Source organism: Triticum urartu, chromosome 5A, assembly GCF_056163025.1.
Source record: "Triticum urartu cultivar PI428250 chromosome 5A, HENAU_Tu73, whole genome shotgun sequence".
Classification (NCBI taxonomy): Eukaryota; Viridiplantae; Streptophyta; class Magnoliopsida; order Poales; family Poaceae; genus Triticum; species Triticum urartu.
The window spans coordinates 514,760,171-514,776,141 of NC_141877.1; positions in this window are offsets into that span (position 1 = coordinate 514,760,171).

A 15,971-nucleotide genomic window follows, 5' to 3' on the forward strand; every position below is an offset into this window, starting at 1 on the left:
CAAACGGGAGTTGCATAATCTCATAGTCATAGGAACATGTATAAGTCATGAAGAAAGCAATAGCAACATACTAAACGATCGGGTGCTAAGCTAATGGAATGGGTCATGTCAATCAGATCATTCAACTAATGATGTGACCTCGTTAATCAAATAACAACTCTTTGTTCATGGTCAGGAAACATAACCATCCTTGATTAACGAGCTAGTCAAGTAGAGGCATACTAGTGACACTTTGTTTGTCTATGTATTCACACATGTATTATGTTTCCGGTTAATACAATTCTAGCATGAATAATAAACATTTATCATGATTATAAGGAAATAAATAATAACTTTATTATTGCCTCTAGGGCATATTTCCTTCATTCAAACCAATGAACATCGAATCATATGATGGCACAACAGATCCTGTGGTATGGATCGAGGACTATCTCCTTCATATCCGCATGGCCCGCGGTGATGACCTACATGCCATCAAATACCTCCCACTCAAGCTTAAAGGACCAGATCGACATTGGCTTAATAGCTTGCCAGCAGAATCAATTGGTTGTTGGGAGGACCTGGAAGCCGCATTCCTCGACAATTTCCAGGGTACTTATGTGCGACCACCAGACGTCGATGACCTAAGCCACATAATTCAGCAGCCAGAGGAATTGGCCAGACAATTCTGGACACGGTTCCTAACCAAGAAAAATCAAATCGTCGACTGTCCGGATGCAGAGGCCCTAGCAGCGTTCAAGCATAACATCCATGACGAGTGGCTTGCATGGCACCTAGGACAGGAAAAGCCAAAATCTATGGTAGCCCTCACGACACTTATGACCCGCTTTTGCGCGGGAGAAGACAGCTGGCTAGCTCGCAGCAATAACATGACCAAGAGTCCTGGTAATTCGGATACCAAGGACAACAGTGGCAGGTCGCGTCGCAACAAGCAAAAGCGCCGCATTAACGGCGACAGTGCTGAGGATACGATAGTTAATGCCGGATTCAGAGGCTCTAAACCCGGTCAGCGGAAAAAGCCATTCAAAAGAAATACTCCGAGCCCGTCCAGTTTGGACCGAATACTCGACCGCTCATGCCAGATACATGGCACCCCTGAAAAACCAGCCAATAACACCAACATGGATTGTTGGGTGTTCAAGCAGGCAGACAAGTTAAATGCCGAAAGCGGAGACAAGGGGCTGCATAGCGATGACGAAGAGGAGCCCCGGCCACCGAACAACAGTGGACAGAAAGGTTTTCCCCCACAAGTGCGGACGGTGAACATGATATACGCAACCCATATCCCCAAGAGGGAGCGGAAGCGTGCGCTAAGGGATGTATACGCGATGGAGCCAGTCGCCCCAAAGTTCAACCCATGGTCTTCCTGCCCGATCACTTTTGATCGAAGGGATCACCCCACTAGCATCCGTCATGGCGGATTCGCCGCATTGGTTCTAGCCCCAATTATTGACGGATTTCACCTCACTAGAGTCCTTATGGACGGCGGCAGCAGCTTGAACCTGCTTTACCAGGATACAGTGCAGAAAATGGGCATCGATCCCTCGAGGATTAAACCCACTAAAACGACCTTTAAAGGCGTCATACCAGGTGTAGAGGCCAACTGTACAGGCTCAGTTACACTTGAAGTGGTCTTCGGATCTCCGGATAATTTCCGAAGCGAGGAGTTAATCTTCGACATAGTCCCGTTCCGCAGTGGCTATCACGCACTGCTCAAGTGAACCGCATTTGCTAAGTTCAATGCGGTGCCGCACTATGCATACCTCAAGCTCAAGATGCCAGGCCCTCGAGGAGTCATCATGGTCAATGGAAACACCGAACGCTCTCTCCAAATGGAGGAGCATACGGCGGCTATCGCAGCGGAAGTACAAAGCAGCCTCTCAAGGCAATTCTCCAGTCTGGCCATTAAACGTCTGGACACCGTCAAGCACGCCCGGAGTAACCTACAACACGACCGTCTGGCACGTTCCGAGCAAGCATAGCAATGCAGCCCCAACCCCAGCCCTCGCGAACTTGCGAAACCAGTGTTGCGCGTACATAACTACGCTCTGGAAATACCATGGGCACATGGGGAGGGGCACCATCACGGCACGCCCGAAACGCGGCTTAAACCGCACTAGGGGCTGCAGATTTCTTAATTTTCTCTTATTTTCAGGACTCCACTCTTCGGAAGGCCTGTCCGGCAGTACAATTGCCGCACAAACGATACAACAACCAAGGGAGCAGAAAGCTACGCCGCACTACGGAACTCTAAGGTGGTCTCTATAACGAGCAGTATACCTGTTTCACATAACATTCCGCAGCTCGCCCCTGGAAAGGACATATTTGATAGTCCCGTTTTTTGCTTATCGCACTATTTGTGTCGTCCTTCTTTGATCGCAACCTTTTTTTAAATAAACAATGCATAGCTTCCGTCTATTATTGCATTACTCTTTTTTTATGAATATATGTTCATTAATGACATGTTGCACCCGTACACTTTGGTACGGCCAATACGCCAGGGGCTTAACTACCCCACAATACGGTGTGAGAAGTCCGAACACTTTCACAAGTGCGGCACCCCGAACTTACAGCATTATATGCATCGGCTCCGAATCATGTCTTGGGTCAATAGTTGGGTTTGCCCGACCCCTATGTTTTGGTACCTTACGTTCCGTTATATCAGCTAAGGTAGCACTAGGAGAACTACTACGATTGTGCCTCGGTTGAGCTAGGCTAAGCACCTCAGTAGAGAAAGCTAAAACTGACCGTCATGATGAGGCGAGAGCTGGTCGCTATTCGAGAGGTTTTCGAGTCCCTAAAGACTTATGCCGCTTAGAGCGAGGAGCCGGCTCTGTCCGGCCTAGGCGTGGATAGCGCCCTGAACTCGGTCTTCCGAACACTAGGGGCTTTGCCGAAATTTAAAATTATAGAATTCTATGGCTAAGTGAGAGTGTTCAAGCATTATAGTCCGATTGCCTTGTTCGTTGTGTTGAGCGCCTCCCTCGAAGGACCCAAGAATGGGAAAAAGAGAGCTCATGTTTATCCCGAACACCCCAGCACTCGTGGCATGGGGGCAGAAGCCGACGACTCGCCATCTCTCAAATTTGATAAACGGCCGCACAGAAGGTAATATTTTAAATTCAAAAAGCATTGCTTAGCGCACATGAACAAGTTTTCAGCGCACATGACAAAACGAGCGAGTTTACTGAAAAATTACATCCATGGAACATTCATTCGCCACAAGGCGGGCACCCTTCAGAACGCCCTCATAATACATCTCGGGCTTGCGATGCTCCTTGCCCGGCGGTGGCCCGTCCTTCGCAAGCTTCTCAGCATCCAGCTTGCCCCAGTGCACCTTCGCACGGGCAAGCGCCCTACGGGCACCCTCGATGCATACGGAGCGCTTGATGACTTCGAGCCTTGGACAGGCCTCCACCAGCCGCCTCACCAGCCCGAAGTAGCTCCCAGGCATGGCCTCTCCAGGCCACAGCCGGACTATGAGGCCCTTCATGGCCCGTTCGGCCACCTTATGGAGCTCGACCAACTTTTTCAGCTGGTCACTTAAGGGCACCGGGTGTTCGGCCTCAGCATACTAAGACCAGAACACCTTCTCCATCGAGCTTCCCTCCTCGGCTCGGTAGAAGGCGGCGGCATCCGACACGCTACGGGGCAAGTTTGCGAATGCTCCTGGAGAGCTCTGGATTCGGGTAAGTAACAAGTAATTCACTTTTACGTGCTTGCTTTGCATAAAGAATGCCTTACCCGCCACTATCTTTTTTATTGCCTCAACCTCCTGGAGGGCCTTCTGGGCTTCGGCCTTGGCAGACTTGGCATTTTCAATGGCCGCCACGAGCTCAGACTCTCGCATCTTCGAGTCAAGCTCCAAACTCTCATGTTTTTTCATGAGAGCCTGGAGCTCTTGCCGCACCTCGCCAACCTGCGTCTCATGCTTCTCCCGCTCGGTGCGCTCCGTGGCCGCCCTCTTTTTGGCCTGGGACAGCGCTTGCTTAAGGGTCGCCACCTCAGTTGTGGCCCCTACAATAGCCGCGTTAATCCTGTCACTTTTTGCAATTGCACCTCTGACATATTTCAATAAGGTATTTCTTACCTTCCTTCTCCTCGAGCTGCTGCTTAGCTAGGCCGAGCTCTTGCTCGGACCGCTCGAGGTTCTGCTTCAGCGTATCCACCTCCGCAGTCAGTGCAGCGGAGGCCAGCAGCGAAGCCTGCATATGCATATCGACTTGATTATGTTAGACTCCTGCGAATGTTATTAGATCCTCCATTCGGCTTTTCTTTCCGAACGCCGAACAGAGCATCAGGGGCTACTGTCTATGCGGTAATATTTTTACGTATTCTTTACTTACCTCAAAGCCTATTAGAAAGCTGGCACAAGCTTCAGTCAGTCCGCTCTTGGCGGACTGAACCTTCTGGATCACCGCACTCATAATAGTGCAGTGCTCCTCGTCGATGGAGGCGTCGTTAAGCGTCTCCAGCAAATTGTCCGGTGCCTCCGGTTGGACGGAGGTCACCGGCTCGGTAGGCTTGCTCCTCTTGGAAGGAGGCTGCCTACCGGAGTCTGGAACCATTGAAGGTTCCGGCGCGGTGTCCGGCTCAAGGCCGGACTTGGAGCCCTTGGGGGTTTTATCCCCTTTACGCCTGGAGTCCGGGAGGTTGCCTTGCGGCGCCTCCAAGACCACCTCCTCCTGGCTTGGAACCTGTTGGGACGCCACCTCGGCGCCGTCCGTAGGGTGGGGGGAGGAAGCCGTCGGAAGCGAATTCACATCCGACGAATCCAGGGAGCCGCTAGACGACTCGTCGAGCCCGGCCTTGGGCGGACTGCACAATCATGTTCGATGTAAGGAAAAGCTGTGCAATGGAGGAATACTATGAATCACTCTGGTATCCCGATACTTACGATCTCGCCAGGGGCTTGGCCCTGTGCGGCCACTCCTCTTTGCCGTCGTCGGCGTTGGTGGAGTAGTCCGGAGGAGGGGTCTTCCCCCTCTTGGACCCTTCGGCCTCCCCAGTTGGGGCGGCCTTCCTTTTCTTCCCTCCCCCCGCTGGAGGGGGAGAGATATCTTCTTCCTCCTCCTCGTCTTCATGGGAGGAGTGCGCCTTCGAGTAGTTGGATGATGAATCCGACACCTCCTGGCGCCAGGCACTCTTTCGAGTCCCCGTGGCCCTCTTCTTGGCCTTCTTCTCCGGCACCACATAGGGTGCTGGAACCAGCAGCTTCGCCAAGCGAGCGTCCGCTGGGCCTTCGGGCAAAGGAGGCGGACAGTTGATCTGTCTGGACGTCTCCTTCCAATCCTGTCAAAGGTAAGGGAGCTTAGATCCCGCATGGAGTCAAACTATGAAAAACTAATACCCTGTAAAAGGTAAAAACAGCTTACCGCACGAGCGTGACGCTGCGTGCTGAATCCGCGATCCTCGGTAGCGGATGCTGGGGCCTCGGTGCCCTTGAAAAGCACCTTCCAGGCATCTTCGTACATCGTGTCGAAGAGCCTGCTCAGAGTTTGGTGCCGTGTTGGGTTGAACTCCCACAGGTTGAAAGCCCGTTGTTGACATGGGAGAATCCGGCGGATGAGCATAACCTGGACTACGTTGACAAGTTTGAGCTTCTTGTCCACCAGGGTTTGGACACACGTTTGGAGTCCGGTCAGCTCTCCTTTTTTACCCCACGACAGGCCAGTCTCTTTCCAAGAGGCGAGTCGCATAGGGGGTCTGGATCGGAACTCGGGGGCTGCGACCCATTCAGGGTCGCGTGGCTCGGTGATGTAAAACCACCCCGACTGCCACCCCTTTAGGGATTCCACGAAGGAGCCCTCGAACCATAGGACGTTGGGCATCTTGCCCACCATGGCGCCTCCGCACTCCGCTTGGGTGCCTGAAAGCACAAGTGCTCTCCAGGTGGTTTTGGTAATTAATGTCAACATATCTCTTGTTGGACTAACATTTTTATCTAGTATGTTTCAGATAAGTTCAACAATGGAGTGGCATGGACTAAAGGTTGTGAGAAGTTCTCCAAGATGCTAAGGACAAAGGATTGGCTAAAGCTTAAAGCTCAAGACTCTTCATTTTACATTTTTAGTGATCCAAGATCACATTGAGTCCATAGGAAAAGCCAATACTATCAAGGAGGAATGAGGTGTTGCTTAATGAGCCTCTTGCTCAAGTGCTTAATGATATGCTCCAAATCCTCAGCTACTTTCCCACTTCCACATATGACCTAAACCCAAAGCCAAACTCGGACCTACCGATTCCTTCTATCCGGCGCCACCGAGTTTCACTTGTCACTTAGCCACTGCCAAACCCTAATCAATTCGGTCTCACCGATGGGATCTCGGTCTCACCGAGATGGGCTTGCAAATTCTCTGTTACCTGTTGCAATATCTTCGGTCCCACCGAGATATACAATCGGTCCCACCGAGTTTGCTTGGCCAACTCTCTGTTTCGCTTATTACCCAAATCGATCCCACCGAGTTTGAGTAATCGGTCAAACCGAGTTTTGGATTTTCCCTAACCCTAGCACATCGGTCCCACCGAGTTGTTCCAGTCGGTCCCACCGAGAATCACTAATGGTCACTAGGTTTACCATTTCGGTCCGACCGAGTTTGTGATTCGGTCCCACCGAGATTGGAAAACTGTGTGTAACGGTTGGATTTCGTGTGGAGGCTATAAATACCCCTCCACCTCCTCTTCACTCGTTGAGAGAGCCATCAGACTAAGCCTACACTTCCAGCATCCTATTTCTGAGAAAGAACTACCTACTCATGTGTTGAGACCAAGATATTCCATTCCTACCATATGAATCTTGATCTCTAGCCTTCCCCAAGTTGCTTTCCACTCAAATCTTCTTTCCACCAGATCCAAATCCTATGAGAGAGAGTTGAGTGTTGGGGAGACTATCATTTGAAGCACAAGAGTGAGGAGTTCATCATCAACACACCATTTGTTACTTCTTGGAGAATGGTGTCTCCTAGATTGGCTAGGTGTCACTTGGGAGCCTCCGACAAGATTGTGGATTTGAACCAAGGAGTTTGTAAGGGCAAGGAGATCGCCTACTTCGTGAAGATCTACCGCTAGTGAGACAAGTCCTTCGTGGGTGATGGCCATGGTGGGATAGACAAGGTTGCTTCTTCATGGACCCTTCGTGGGTTGAGCCCTCCGTGGACTCGCGCGACCGTTACCCTTCGTGGGTTGAAGTCTCCATCAACGTGGATGTAGGATAGCACCACCTATCTGAACCACGGGAAAAACATCCGTGTCTCAAATTGCATTTGAATTCTCCAAACCCTTCTCTTTACATTCTTGCAAGTTGCATGCTTTACTTTCCGCTGCCTATACACTCTTTGCATACTTGTTTGATATGTATTGTGAATGTTGAAATTATGCCTAAACTCCACTTGAACCGAAAAAGCTTAAAAATTGCAACTTTAGCATTGAGTGTCTAAACCCCCCCCCCTTTAGACACACCTACTTCTAGATCCTACAAGTGGTATCAGAGCTTTGGTCTCCATTGCCTTGGTTTAATCACCATTGGAGGAAGATGGATGTGTCTACTTTAGGGAGTCTTAGACATAGAGTGCCTATTCTTGATGGAGAATATTTTCATGAGTGGAAAAATGAGATGCTTGTAATCTTCAATCAATATCATTTAAACAAGTATATTGCTAGCCCTTGTGCACCTCATATTGATCCTTTGCATCCTACTCTAGATGAAGATATTGACATGATTCGCAACCTTAGAACCATCGAGCTTATCATTAGGGGATTGCCCAAAAACTTGATTGCTAACTTGCCTACTCTTAATTGTGCTTATACTATATGGAAATTTCTTGAGGAACGATTGCCCAATCATTCCTTGAAAAATCTGGATGAAATTCTCCATAAATCTATTGCATTGAGTAAGATGAACTCTAGTGATCCTAAATTTGGTGATTGCCTATTTGAGCTTACCAATCTCAAGCATGCTAAAGGAGATGCTGGAATCATTAGTGATATTATATTTGAAGCTATAAGAATTCATAAAAGTGAACACTTTGATGACCATTTATCTAATGAATTACCCTCTCTAGGAAATAATGAATCACAAGATCATGATGAACATGGATACTATGATGATGGTGATAGTGACTTCGATCTTGATGATGCAATGAGACATTTTGGTCTTACGGAAAATCTTCGGGGATATGCGTCAGGTGGAAAAGAATGGGTTCTAGATAGTGGATGTACTGATCATATGACCGGAGATGAAGAGATGTTCCGTGAGCTTGCTAAAAATGACGACCCTAGAAAATATGTCACCTTTGGTGATAATTCAAAGGGTAAAGTGGTTGGCCTTGGTAAGGTGGCCATCTCACATGATAGTTCCATTCAAAATGTCATGCTCGTTGAATCTCTCGGCTACAACTTACTTTCAGTATCTAGACTTGCTGATTTTGGTTTGAATGTTCTATTTACTGAGGTAGATTGCCAAGTGTTTCGTCGAGACAATCATAAAATGGTCTTTACCGGTATGCGTAGAGGTGATCTTTACATTGTCGATTTCTCTAAAAAGGCACAACCTAAAACTTGTTTTATTGCTAAATCCTCAAAAGGTTGGTTGTGTCATAGACGACTAGGTCACGTTGGTATGAGAAACCTTGACAAGCTTATTAAAGGAAATCATATTGTTGGAGTTAAAGATGTCATATTTGATAAGGATAGACTTCGCAGTGCTTGTCAAGCAGGTAAACAGGTTGGAGGAAGGCATCCCGTGAAGAACATCATGACCACAAGGAGGCCACTCGAGCTACTTCATATGGACCTTTTTGGTCCCAACGCCTACAAGAGTCTCGGTGGAAATTCTTTTGGTCTAGTTATAGTTGATGATTTTTCAAGATTTACGTGGGTGTTCTTTCTTAATGACAAGTCGCAGGTCCAGAAGATCTTCAAAAGCTTCGCTAGGAAGGCCCAAAATCAGTTTGACGTGAAGATCAAGAAGGTTCGGAGTGATAACGGAATGGAGTTCAAGAACGCAAATGTGGATACCTTTCTTGACGAGGAAGGTATTTCACACGAGTTCTCGGCTACGTACACACCTCAACAAAACGGAGTTGTTGAGAGGAAGAACCGGATGCTCATCGAAATGGCAAGAATGATGCTTGATGAATACAAGACGCCGAAGCACTTTTGGGCAGAAGTGGTTGAGACAGCTTGTCACGCGACAAATTGCTTGTATCTTCACAAGCTACTCGGCAAGACGGCATACGAGCTCCTCACCGGTAACAAACCCCAAGTTGGATACTTTCGAGTATTCGGCTCAAAGTGCTACATTCTTGATAAGCATCGTCGTTCAAAGTTTGCTCCTAAATCTCATGAAGGTTTTCTACTTGGTTATGGCTCAAACTCTCACACTTACCGTGTCTACAACAATTTCACCCGAAAGGTTGAAGAGATGGTAGATGTGAAGTTTGATGAACCTAATGGCTCGCAAGTAGAGCAATTGCCAATTGATGTAGGAGACAAAGACCCTTCAGAAGCAATCCAAGACTTGTCCATTGGCAAAATCCTTCCAACGGAAGTGAAGGAGAGTACCTCGTCCGTCCAAGTGGAAGCCTCTGCTTCACAACAAGGTGAACCAAGAATTGATATGGAAGCATCGACAAGTGGGACACGCCAAGATGAAGAAGACGAGGAAGTGCATCAAGATGAACATCAACAACCTCCTTCTCCACCACGACAAGAGAACGACAACATCAACAATGAAGAAGGCCAAGAAGAAGAACAAGATGAAGAAGACGCTCAACAAAGACCCAAGCAAAAGCTCTCACGAGTTCGAGCAAGAATTGCCAAAGATCATCCCGTCGAGAAAATCCTCAATGATGTACAAACCGGGAGAATCACTCGCTCAAAAACTCGTTTAGCTAACTTATGTGAAAACTATTCATTCATCTCTAGCATTGAACCTATGAAGGTTGAAGAAGCATTGGAAGATCCAGATTGGATAAATGCTATGCATGAAGAGCTACACAACTTTGAGAGAAACCAAGTTTGGACATTGGTTCAGAAGCCCGACAACAACCACAACATCATTGGTACAAAGTGGGTGTTTCGCAACAAGCAAGATGAAGATGGACAAGTGGTTCACAACAAGGCACGTCTCGTCGCCCAAGGGTACACACAAGTCGAAGGTATGGACTATGGTGAGACATATGCTCCCGTTGCTAGACTTGAGTCCATTCGCATCTTACTTGCCTATGCTAATCACCATAACATCACCTTGTACCAAATGGACATTAAAAGTGCTTTTCTAAATGGTGAAATAGAGGAGGAAGTTTATGTCAAACAACCTCCCGGCTTTATTAATCCTAAGAAACCAAATCATGTTTACAAACTTCACAAAGCTCTTTATGGTCTTAAACAAGCTCCTAGAGCATGGTATAAATGCTTGACCAAGTTCCTTATTGCAAGTGGTTTTGAAATTCGTAAGATTGATTCTACTCTTTTTACTAAAAGGGTTAATGGAGAACTATTTGTGTGCCAAATTTATGTTGATGATATCATATTTGGTTCAACTAACCCTCTCTTTAGTAAAAAGTTTGGAAAGCTAATGTCAGAGAAGTTTGAAATGTCTATGATGAGTGAACTCAAATTCTTTCTTGGTTTGCAAATCAAGCAAACTAAGGAAGGTACATTTGTCTCTCAAACAAAGTACACCAAGGACTTATTCAAGAAGTTTAATATGCAAGAGTGCAAAGGTATGTCTACACCCATGCCCACTAGTGGACATAATGATTTGACCAAAGGTGGTGAACCGGTTGATCAAAAGGTTTATCGCTCTATGATTGGTTCATTGCTATACCTATGTGCTTCACGTCCCGATATTATGCTAAGTGTGTGCATGTGTGCACGATATCAAGCTGCTCCTAAAGAATGTCATCTTAAGGCCGTAAAAAGGATAGTGAGATACTTAATTCATACACCAAACTTTGGCATTTGGTATCCTAAGAGGTCTTCTTTTGATCTTGTTGGCTATTCCGACTCGGATTATGCCGGAGACAAGGTTGATAGGAAGTCCACTTCAGGCACTTGTCAATTTCTTGGTAGATCTCTTGTGTCTTGGTCCTCTAAGAAACAAAACTCGGTATCCTTATCCACCGCCGAAGCAGAATACATTGCCGCTGGTTCATGTTGTGCTCAATTACTTTGGATGACCCAAACTCTTAAAGATTATGGAATCTATGTGAAACATGTTCCACTGCTTTATGACAATGAAAGTGCTATCAAAATTGGTCATAATCCTGTACAACACTCTCGAACTAAGCATATTGAAGTTCGTCATCATTTCATTCGAGATCATGTTGCTAAGGGTGACATTAATCTTAAGCATGTTCGCACTGATAAGCAATTAGCCGATATATTCACTAAACCACTTGATGAGAAAGTGTTTTGCAGGTTGAGAGGAGAATTGAACATCATTGATGCTTCAAACGTGGAGTAGGAACTCCATTGGACACATGCAAGACATGACCACATGACTAATCCATGATATATCTCTTATGATGACTATCTTATGTCTTGGATATATTTGTACCTTGTATGTTGTCTAACCCATATAGGTGCTTGGTTGAATCTAATTCCATGAGATTGCGACTCACTCACATCTTGAGCAATCTCTACATCAATAATTCACTACACAATTGTGGTTGGAGACAAGTAAGCACAAAACCATTCAAACATATCCTTTGACAGATTCTATGTTGAGCTTCATGATTGTCATTTTTTTACAAGTGCTCTTCCTTGCAAGAACTAACCCATGTAGGTAGATGAACTCAAACTCCAAGTGGTGCTCCCAATTCTTGATGAGCTACATCAACCTTGAGCACCCACACAAGTTCAACTACATGAGCAAGAACCACTCCACCACCCAAGGTATGCTATTACATCTTAGAGAAGCTTTACTCCAAGACATGAGTCAAAGTAACTCAACAAGATGTGAATACATCAAAATGCTTGATCGAAAAATGGTAACCCCATTTTGAGCTTAATCGATGAGTATGATCTATGATCAAGTGTTCTCACTTGACTCCTAAGTCAATATACTCTAACATAGGTGACTATGTCACCGCCCAACTCTAGATGAAGTTTTCTTGTGTTCTTTCTTTGTGCTATTGCATTTGTCTCATGCTTGCTTATCCTCCTTCTCTTTTTCAACTTCATCTAGATCCCTCAGTTTCTTCTTTTTTGCTCTGCATTTTCTGCACTTAATTCCTTCCAAATCTTTGTGAGATCTTATTCGATCTAGTGAGCTGAGGTGACAAGTGTTTTCTCTGTAATGAACTCGGTCTCACCGAATTGTAATATTCGGTCCAACCGAATATCTTCGGTACCACCGAAACATACCACTCGGTGCCACCGATTTAGCAACAGGAAAACAGTTTGTCACATATTCTACATTTCTTCTGATCCAGCTCCACTCAATGAATCTTGTCCTCTGCAAGCATCCCAATTTTATCCATTGCTTTGTGCTAAATCTCAAGGACCAAACCTATACGACGGATTCCAGAAAAACCTTCTTGGAAATTGATGTCAAATGGGGAGAGAGAGATCACATCAAAGCTTGTGGGAGAGAGAGAACACACTAAAGGGGGAGAGAAAGTCTCAAGGATCCCAGATGTCCTAGATAAAGTATTTAGGGGGAGAAAGAGATCTCTAAGGGGGAGAGACAATACTCAAGAATCCCAGATGATTGGTGTTCAAGAGGAGAGATGTCACATGTCTTTTTTAGGGGGAAAGACATGTTCATTTGTATCTTTCAGCTCTGATTTTATGTTCCCTATCTTCTCCCAATATCCCATGTAAGATTCAGGGGGAGCAAGACATCTATGGGAAAGAAATCAGTCAAATTCATTGCATATCTTTACTTTTGGGGACATGTTGAATTCAATGTAGTACCTAGTACTTACTCTCTACATGTCATCCCAGTCTTGGTATTCTTGTGGTTTCTTCAGTTTGCTCTGGCTAGTGGATGTACCTGTGTTATCTAACCTTGTTTGTGCAGGTTCATTCCATCCTAAGCCAATCAAAGACTACAAGGTAAGTGTATGCATCAAAATCATGAGTATGAGGAGTTCTTGCTTATGTACATACTGTTTGCAAGAAGGACTCATGAGCATGAAGGTATTTTCCTTAACAATCTTTTGCTCTGATGCATATGGCCAAGATACGTGTAACACATTGCCCACTCTGTCATGGTTATGCCCTCACATGCCTCTATATTTCATATTCACATGAGTGCATACATGTAGGGGGAGCCTATGCCTGTTACATGTCCTTCCAAAGCTTTACATGCTGTTCTTTATATCTTTATCTAAAGCTTTGATGTATGTTGCCATCAATTACCAAAAAGGGGGAGATTGAAAGCACAAGTGCTCTCCAGGTGGTTTTGGTAATTAATGTCAACATATCTCTTGTTGGACTAACATTTTTATCTAGTATGTTTCAGATAAGTTCAACAATGGAGTGGCATGGACTAAAGGTTGTGGGAAGTTCTCCAAGATGCTAAGGACAAAGGATTGGCTAAAGCTTAAAGCTCAAGACTCTTCATTTTACATTTTTAGTGATCCAAGATCACATTGAGTCCATAGGAAAAGCCAATACTATCAAGGAGGAATGAGGTGTTGCTTAATGAGCCTCTTGCTCAAGTGCTTAATGATATTCTCCAAATCCTCAGCTACTTTCCCACTTCCACATATGACCTAAACCCAAAGTCAAACTCGGACCTACCGATTCTTTCTATCCGGCGCCACCAAGTTTCACTTGTCACTTAGCCACTTCCAAACCCTAATCAATTCGGTCTCACCGATGGGATCTCGGTCTCACCGAGATGGGCTTGCAAACTCTCTGTTACCTGTTGCAATATCTTTGGTCCCACCGAGATATACAATCGGTCCCACCGAGTTTTTTTGGCCAACTCTCTATTTCGCTTATTACCCAAATTGATCCCACCGAGTTTGAGTAATCGGTCAAACCGAGTTTTGGATTTTCCCTAACCCTAGCACATCGGTCCCACCGAGTTGTTCCAGTCGGTCCCACCGAGAATCACTAACGGTCACTAGGTTTACCATTTCGGTCCGACCGAGTTTGTGACTCGGTCCCACCGAGATTGGAAAATTGTGTGTAACGGTTGGATTTCATGTGGAGGCTATAAATACCCCTCCACCTCCTCTTCACTTGTTGAGAGAGCCATCAGGCTAAGGCTACACTTCCAGCATCCTATTTCTGAGAAAGAACTACCTACTCATGTGTTGAGACCAAGATATTCCATTCCTACCATATGAATCTTGATCTCTAGCCTTCCCCAAGTTGCTTTCCACTCAAATCTTCTTTCCACCAGATCCAAATCCTATGAGAGAGAGTTGAGTGTTGGGGAGACTATCATTTGAAGCACAAGAGCAAGGAGTTCATCATCAACACACCATTTGTTACTTCTTGGAGAGTGGTGTCTCCTAGATTGGCTAGGTGTCACTTGGGAGCCTCCGACAAGATTGTGGAGTTGAACCAAGGAGTTTGTAAGGGCAAGGAGATCGCCTACTTCGTGAAGATCTGCCGCTAGTGAGGCAAGTCCTTTGTGGGCGATGGCCATGGTGGGATAGACAAGGTTGCTTCTTCATGGACCCTTCGTGGGTTGAGCCCTCCGTGGACTCGCGCGACCGTTACCCTTCGTGGGTTGAAGTCTCCATCAACGTGGATGTAGGATAGCACCACCTATCCGAACCACGGGAAAAACATCCGTGTCTCAAATTGCGTTTGAATTCTCCAAACCCTTCTCTTTACATTCTTGCAAGTTGCATGCTTTACTTTCCGCTTCCTATACACTCTTTGCATACTTGTTTGATATGTATTGTGAATGTTGAAATTATGCCTAAACTCCACTTGAACCGAAAAAGCTTAAAAATTGCAACTTTAGCATTGAGTGTCTAAACCCCCCCCTTTAGACACACCTACTTCTAGATCCTACAGTGCCGCGCACCACCTTCGGCTTGACATTGAAAGTCTTGAGCCATAGGTCGTATTGGGGGCGGATGCGGAAGAAAGCCTCGCACACGACGATAAACGCCGAGATGTTGAGGACAAAGTTTGGGGCCAGATCGTGGAAATCCAGGACATAATAGAACATGAGCCCCCAGACAAATGGGTGGAGAGGGAAGCCCAGTCCGCGGAGGAAATGGGGGAGGAACACCACCCTCTCATGGGGCCTAGGGGTGGGGATGAGCTGCCCCTCTTCGAGAAGCCGGTGTGCAATGTCGTTAGACAAGTATCCGGCCTTCCTCAGTCTTTTGATGTGTCCCTCCGTGATGGAGGAGACCATCCACTTGCCTCCCGCTCCGGACATGGCTGGAGAAGGTTGAGGTGGGGTGTGTGGACTTGGGCGCTGGAGCTCGAGTGCGCGGAAATGGATAGGCAAAGGAGGAAGAAGGCGTGGATGAAAAGGTGGATCCTTATCCCCTTATATGGGCGGACGCGACTATGCGCTCCCACCAGCCCGGTAAGACTCGCTTATCTCCCAAGTGCCGTAGTCAATGGCGCGGTTGGGTTGCCCACACCCGTATTGATGAGAATCCCGTAATAAGGGGACACGATCTCTACTTTAACAAGACGTGCGAAGGAAACCGCCTCGCTAAACGCGCTGAGGTGGGACAGTAAAACAATTCGAATAAAGACCCGGCCGTGGTGTGATGTCACGCTACGGAATACGTCAGCAGATTAGATTTGTGTAAATATTATTCTCTCTATGGCAATATGTGGAAACTTATTTTGCAGAGCTGGACACTACCTTTGTGTTCAAAATCTTCTATGAAGTACTTGGAGGAGGAACCCGCCTTGCAATGCCGAAGACAATCTGCGCGCCGGACTTGTCATCATTGAAGCCTAGTTCAGGGGCTACTGAGGGAGTCCTGGATTAGGGGGTGTCCGGATAGCTGGACTATACCTTCGGCTGGACT